We start from the raw sequence: 7517 nt of genomic DNA, 5'->3' as shown, positions 1-7517 counted from the left end.
CTTTTTGGCAAAAAAAAAAAAAAAGAAAAAGAAAAAAAAAGTATGCAAGCTGTTATTTAAAACGAGTGTAAAAATGCTCTTTTGTTTCCTTTCTTTTTTCCTTTCATTTTCTTTTTCTTTCCTGTAAAATACTGCAGTTTATAGTTATTTACAAATGTTAAGCTTTGGTACAAGCTGACCTTTCTATAGTGTGCTGCATTGGTAAATGAAAACAAAAAAAAATGGGGCAAATGTTGGATTCTGTTCCTTGTAAATTGCCAGCATCAGCTTAAAAAAAAAAAAATACATGTTACATATCGTACCATTTTAAACTGTTCAACTTTCTTTGTACCTTCTGGCTGTATGCTTTCTCTTTTAACTTTTTATATTGTCATTTTATATTCGATTTCTGTGTATATAATGTAAAACCACACTTTTTGAATAAAATTTAGTTCCTGCAGCTTGATATAAATAGAGGAATTTTACTGGCACCTGCATCTTTCCAGATGCATGTACTTAAAGGAACTATCTGACAAAAAAATAAATAAATAAAAATAAAGCAAGCAATGCACTATGAATTATACATTTTGATGTTTTATCATTAATATTGTACAGTACATTTTGGTTCACACAATTAAATCCACTGTTTTCTCAAGTGTAAAATAAACCCACATGCAGTTCTTGATTTACATACATTGTCATGTCGTCATTATATTGCCTTTGAGGTGTTATTCCGGCAATAAGAGACATCATTTATACAATCAACCAGCGGAAATCTATTAGAAATCGTCTCTTGAAACCTGTATGCTGACGTGTTTCTTTCGAAGCTGGAACACTAATAACCTCTTGAGAGAGATTTGCAGTGGGTACGTACTGCGAGAGGTACAGAATCGGTGGCACGCCGTCAATTAGCGATGGGCGTTCTGCTCATCGCCGAAGTACAAGAAGGGCTGCGAAGGTTTCGACCAAGTTAATTTTCCTTGCTATACGACTGTGCCCGTAGACACTTTCTGTGTGCATTCAAAGACCGTCTCTTCCTTTCCTTCCCAGGCAAAACACCTTGTGATTTCAACAGTTGCACAGGGAGAGGCTGTGGCTTCTGCCCCTGTGGTCTGCTGAGTGCTGCGGCACTCGCTGTCTGGCAGCGGTGAAGACCTCAGAGGCTCTGACACCAGTTTTTACTTACGGTACAAGGCGGTAGACCTGTGTTTCTCTGTAGTTTTTAAATATTGCATTTTGAGGTAAGCTGAGTGCTATCATATCAGGTGTTTCCCTTAATCTTTATTTCTGTTCTGTTGAATGCAGATGTCATTTAGAATGTAAAAGAGAGCTGTCAGAGCCTTCACTATCTCCTGAGTGCTTTGACAGTTACAGCGTATGAAAGCCTGGGATCTGCTATCCGTTACACTTTTTGGAGGGGCTATTAAATATGAGGACCTAGAGGGGTTTGCTTTCACGTGGTGTTAGCGGTGCTATCGCGTTATACATGTTTCTGGGTGCGTATGTATATTTCTGCTCTTGCTTCTCAATTCCTCTGAAAGTAATTTGAATGTAAGACCTTTGCTTCCAAATGCAGCACAGTTCTACATCTAATCTTTACTTTAGTTACAAGCCCAGAAATACCCGTGCCTTGTTGTTTTCTGCGGCAGCCTAGCAGGGTCCAGGTCAGCTACATTTACATAGCTTTTCTAAATAGTGCAGCAAAGTGCCATGAGGTGTTTTTTTTTTAAAACGTCCCTTACTTTCTTCGCTGCTAACTACCTGTGTCCTTCAGGGGATCCAGCCATTTAGACATTTCAGTTCAATTACTGGATGATTATGTACTTCGGGCCCAAGGGGTGGTGAGGAAGAATAACAGCCAGGCCCCCGGCTGTAATACAGAGTCTTTAAATAACAACCCTTTGAAGTTTTGTTTACTTTACCACGGGCCTGCAAACATGTGATTATAGAACACGCTGTATTACACTGCAGCAGTGGGTGAAAAGGTTGAAAGGGAGAAATAATAGCTCTAAAGTGGGTTTGAATCTAATGTAAATCCATTAAAACTCATTTTGAAACACGGCATGTAAAGTGAGTTCTCAACACCAGGTGACTCCCTCGAGAGGTGTTTATGACATTGCTAAATCCGTTCACTTCTGATCGCTTCAGAATTGGACAATCACTCATCATCCGTGCCGCTGTCTCAAGAAAGTCCGTGTAGAATAAACCTGCAGCTTTACCTGGTGACTGTGCTGATGTAACACTTCCTAGGACTGAAATACGAAGTAGGTGAAAATTTGAGGTCTCTGATGTTTCACTTGCTTAAGAAAATGAAGCGCAGCGACAGGAGGATCTTTATTGTTTGGTTTTTTGCCACTTTTGTTTGAATATCGCATTTTCAGGAAAATTCCTTCAAGAAAAAATTGTGCAGTTCAAAACTGAGTTATTTTTTTTTCCTCAAAATTGATTTGCAGGTTTACTTCTTAATTTCAGTAAGATTTCAACAAAGGTAAGTTTGTGCTATTCTACTAGCAGCTAGTAAAGCCACTACGTGCAAGACCGTGTAACCTTCCAGGGCTGCTCTTGAAGAAGAGAGATGTGAGAGTCTTACAGCCGGTAGCAGTCTCCGTAACCCTGTGTACCTGGTTTGTGATGTATTCAAAATCCAGTGTATCCGATTCTTTTCAGAGATGGGTAAAGTGACCTTTTTTTTTTGGCACAAGATTGCTGGTTTTTACATGTCTGCTCGTATCTGTTCTCCGAGGGGACGACCTTGGTGTGTCTGTTTCACGGGTTCGATTTCTGCTTCTGCGCACTTCTCTGTGTCGCTGTTTTGAAGCTGATGCAAACGGCTGCGAATTTGAGAGGTCTGTGTACTGATAACATTAGTCCTGAATGAAAAGCTTTTTTTCTTTTTTAATAGCATTTGGTGGAATATTCACTAATGTCTTCTGCATCATAACTTTGTTACGGCTTTCTCTGGGGAATAAGGACACCAAACATAATCTGTCCTTACCAAAGAGGCCACTAAAATGCAATTGCAATTAAGTATAAAGACATAAAAATATACACATTGTCTTGCACTAGACTAATCGAGGCACACTGCATCAGCTTCTGCCTGCACTTTCCACAGCCATCTCAAATTCAATACTCTCCAAACGATACGGCAGGGTCCTGGTTAGGAGACCTCCAAGGAGAGGCCCGTTTCCATGTGGAGTGTTCTCGCAGCTCTGTAGGTGTCGGTCTCCTGGCTGATGCAGTATTGAGTTACTCTCCCAGCATGAAAGTAGCGGGAAGTGGGATTTCACCATCTGTTCACTGAAATTTAAAAGCAGGGTTCTTTTCTGTCCGTTTGTGAGAATAGAACACTAACCCCAATTTACTGGCCAGATACTATTCTACTAATCTAAAATTTTTGTTTTCCCTGCTGTACTGATTGAGTTTCCTCTCATAATGTTTCACATGGCTTTGGACAGTTGCTTTTCATCACTGTGCATAGTTGCCTTCATCCTACAGGTAGGTGGAGTGGCTACATTTTGGGATGAAAAACGCTATTCTGAGTAAAAAGTGATATTGTAGCTAAGTGAAAATACTGATACCCGGAACTGGGTGTTCTGTAAAGAGTAGAGAACAGTTTACAAGCCTGTTTAGGTGGTGCAGATTACCTGGGGTTGGTATCATTTATGAAATGTGCTTTGTTTGGTTTTTTAACTACTGATATAGCAAAACTGATTTTAGAATAGTTTAATTTCAAGAGATCAGAACTGCAAACGCTGATACATGACTAATCGACCTGTTTATTTTCAGACAACCAGTAGTAGCATGGGTGGTGATTGTAAAAGCTGTAGACATTCCCACAGAGAATGAGAAGCTCCGGTTAGACTGTTGTGAAGAACGTTTTTATTATGCTCCTCTCTTCAGTCCTGTCTAGTGACCTGCTGAATCAGGGTCTACATGGTCAAAATCTGTCCAGTAAGGTTTTATCCTAACTTCCATAGGTGTTACTTCATCCAGCCTACCCTGTAAAAAATATGAAGTTTAAATTTGATTAGCTATGGCAATGTTGTCAGGATTTTTATAGTAGTTACTTCTGGATAAAATTCTTAGTGTGAAAAAAAAGCAGTGGAGGTTTGAAACTATTAATTCTTTTTAATGAAGTATTTCCGTAACTAAATTGTTCAGGGCACAATGGGTTGACCATCGGCACAGCCTAACTCTGAACAAATTTAATATAGTGGCAGTGTACTGTACTTCTGTCCAGAGCGGTTGTGTCAGCATTGTCTGAAGATGCAGGTTAAAGCCTGACAGGTTCCTGACCAGGCTGTCAGATGTAGGACACCTGTGGCTAAATGCCACATGGTCGCTTGAGGAAGGAAGGTTGGTGTCTGGTTGCCTGCGACCCATCTGCTCTTGTAGGAGTCCAGAGCTGATTGATTTGCTCGGAACAGCATATATTATGAAATCTTAAGGGCTGGTGAGATGCATTAGGCAAATATAGGCCAACCTTCAGGGTCATGCAGGTGGAAGTATCTCACATGACAACTTGTCTGAAGCCTTCCCTTTAGAGTGTGTAGGAACTAAAGTTTGTATCAGCTTGTCTGTGAAGCGCAAAAGTGGGGTGGTACCCGTAGTTCCTACCCAAAAGCTGACACACATGATGGTGGAATCCAGAAAGCAGCATGCTAAAAATTGTGAAGTCAGAAATAGTGCCGAGAACGCCTGACAGGAGACAGGAGGCAGCAGGTAGAGGTCTAGCTACTAGAGCATGCTCTCAGGCACACTTCCTTGCTCCCCAGAAAGTTTATAATCAGAATAACTAGTTAGTTCAGTCAAATATAATCTGGAATGAAAAATCCAATAGCTAAGAGCTAAGTTCACTAGTGGACTGATGGGAGCGAAATCAGTTTGACAACGTGCATTGACCTGCCAGCTGTCACTTCAGTTTCATTTTATCATGCTGTGTATCACCATGCTCAGAATTCCTTCATCCCTGGACATTCCTTTCAGAGGAGTTTGGATACTCAAGGCCGCATGGTGCTGAGGCCAAGTATTGGTTCTGCTGAATTTCTGAAATACCAAACCTCACGATTTCAAGTATGACAGGCTACATTGCTGTCTCTTGGAATTGTCTTCTGATGCAGACAGAGATTGGATCATGCACCTTTTGCCACCATTCTGCAGCTCGTTGAGATCATTGCTGTAAAATCCTGAAGACTGCCTCTGGAAGTGAAACCCGGCTGGGGAAAATGAGATTTCTGCCACTCTCACCTGCCTCTCTCCCCCCAGTACTGCTCAGTGTTGGTACATTATGGTTTAACCCGATCATTTTTGGAGTAGCAAGGTTCTGTAAAAACTAACCTTCGAGTCCTGGTTAGGCTTAGTTTATTGCTGCACAGTTCCAGCATGTACCGTCTTATTTGTTGTCATGGAAGCACCGCTACAGGCTCAGTGTCAAGAACATCCTCTTCTCCCTGCTCTCCCCCCAGTCTCCAGCATAGCAAACAGAACTGGTAGAGCAGCTCTGCAAGCCACCATCATTCTGAAAGGAGCTTGAGAGTGGGCTGGGAGGGAGAGGAATGGGAAAGTGGGGGAATTTGATCTTGATAAAGGGCTACAAAGTTTTATGATTTCAGATGACCTCTTCAATGTAACCTGCGATGCCTGGCAATACAAGAATCAGCTCTTAAAAACACTGCCCTTTGACTTTAGGGTCTTTGACATCGTATTGCTTAGTACTTACAAAGGTGAAAAAGTTGTACAGTTGATCACTTCTGTTCATCCCATGTTCCAAGGAAAAGGTAGACCCGTTGGAGGGGAGGATGTGAAATTCATTAATGGCTTTTCTCACTGGTATAAGTCACTTCCTAGGCATTTCTATCCTGGACTTTTTTTCTTCATCAATTTAGACTAAAGTACTTTGAAAGCAATTTAAGCCAAACTGGAAAAAGCCACTTTTATTGTTTATAAGAAAAAGCTGCCCAGGGCTGCTGTGGCAGGGAAGCTGCCTAATGCTACCAATGTAAGTGTAATGGTTTAACTGGAAAATTCTCACAGTAAACAAATAACCTTTAAGTTTATTAATGTGCAAATGTTGTCTCTAAAAAACACTGCAGCCTCAGACGCTCCCGCAATTGGTGTATTACTTGGCAGCCCACGGTCAAACACGCTCAGCATGTTTGCAATGGGCATGCTGTATTAATAATTATATAGAGTAGTATCCGGGTGTGTAGCACGATGATAAAATGTGGTTCAAGGATGCACTGTATAACACATTTCTCTTTGCAGTCACGTGTGTTTTTATGTTCAAGGGAGAGCTGTATTCTCAGCTCCTCTAAACTGCTAAAGTTTGTAGCTTTTAGCATTAACTGACTTTACTATTTCTCATCACTACTTTTCTGTGGTGGGGTAATGTGAAAAATTAGAGAGCTTTGCTCTAAAAACAGCAGCAGGTCTAGACTTAACATTGCACGGGGATCCTCCACCCTAGTTTTGGGGGTTGGTGAGTGTCAAGTTTCAGGTTTTTAAAGTGTGCTTTGACAACTGGGAGGCTGCAAAAGCATGAAGAAGAAATAGGACTGAGGAACGACTAAGAACAGAGTCTAATCAGCAGCCATTAGAAGGGTAAAAGCAGCACAGAAAATAATTGGAGCTTCAAGATCTACCGCAAGAAGAAGGAAAAGATGGGAAAAAGAAATGATAGTTGTTATTATCAAGAGCAGACTGTGGGGATTTTGAAAACTAGGACTGAGAGGGATGAAAGGAGAAATGCTGGAAGGCCTATTTGCCCCTTAGGAAACAAAAAGGGACCAAGCTAGGTAAAGCTTAAGGAGGATCTGTGCTGGGAGGTAGGAGCATGCTGGGGAGGTGTTTGGGAACTTCTCTGACCTCTTGCAAAGAACATGGAATGAGGCTGAATTTCTGGTGCGAAGGACACAAGGTTTTGTAGTGGGGAGCTGAAGTAGTTGATGTAATGACTTCACAGAATTGTCCGATCGAAAGCTGGAGGGAGAGAAGGAGGAGATAAGGAGGGAAGCCTGAGCAAAGACTTTGAATGAAATGTGATGGCGAGTGCTCTTTACCTGGAGTTGCATAAGACAGGGAGAAAAGCAAGGAGAAAAGCTTGGCATGGGGGAAACTTAATGGCTGGTTTGTTGCTGGTGGCCAGGTTTTTTCCCATGTCAGTCTTTCTAAGAGCAGTAGTGACATCAAGGTCTTTTTGCAATAGGAATCAGGGTCCAGGACCTGGAGTATGTTGGTTTCTGTAAAAACACACGGTAACAGTAGTTGCCATCTCATTTAAGATTGGACATAACAAGTGGGTGTAAAAGCCATCAGAAACAAGGGAGAAGGTGGTGCAATTTCATAGGCTACACATGTACATAAATCGAGCACTTGCAAGTCTTTTAATTTTTAAAGACATTGTGATAGATGTGTTGCTGATTCTACTGGCCATCCACCTAGCTGCTCTCGGCTGGCAACTTCACTATTGATATCGGGGCATCATTTTAAGTGAGCACTTAAGGTTGAGTATCAAGGGAAGGTATTTATAGTTTGAGCAG

The sequence above is a fragment of the Buceros rhinoceros genome, unplaced genomic scaffold (assembly GCF_000710305.1).
Source record: "Buceros rhinoceros silvestris isolate BGI_N320 unplaced genomic scaffold, ASM71030v1 scaffold9913, whole genome shotgun sequence".
Classification (NCBI taxonomy): domain Eukaryota; kingdom Metazoa; phylum Chordata; class Aves; order Bucerotiformes; family Bucerotidae; genus Buceros; species Buceros rhinoceros.
The sequence above is the reverse complement of the archived record's forward strand: the minus strand, read 5'-3'. Positions refer to the sequence as shown.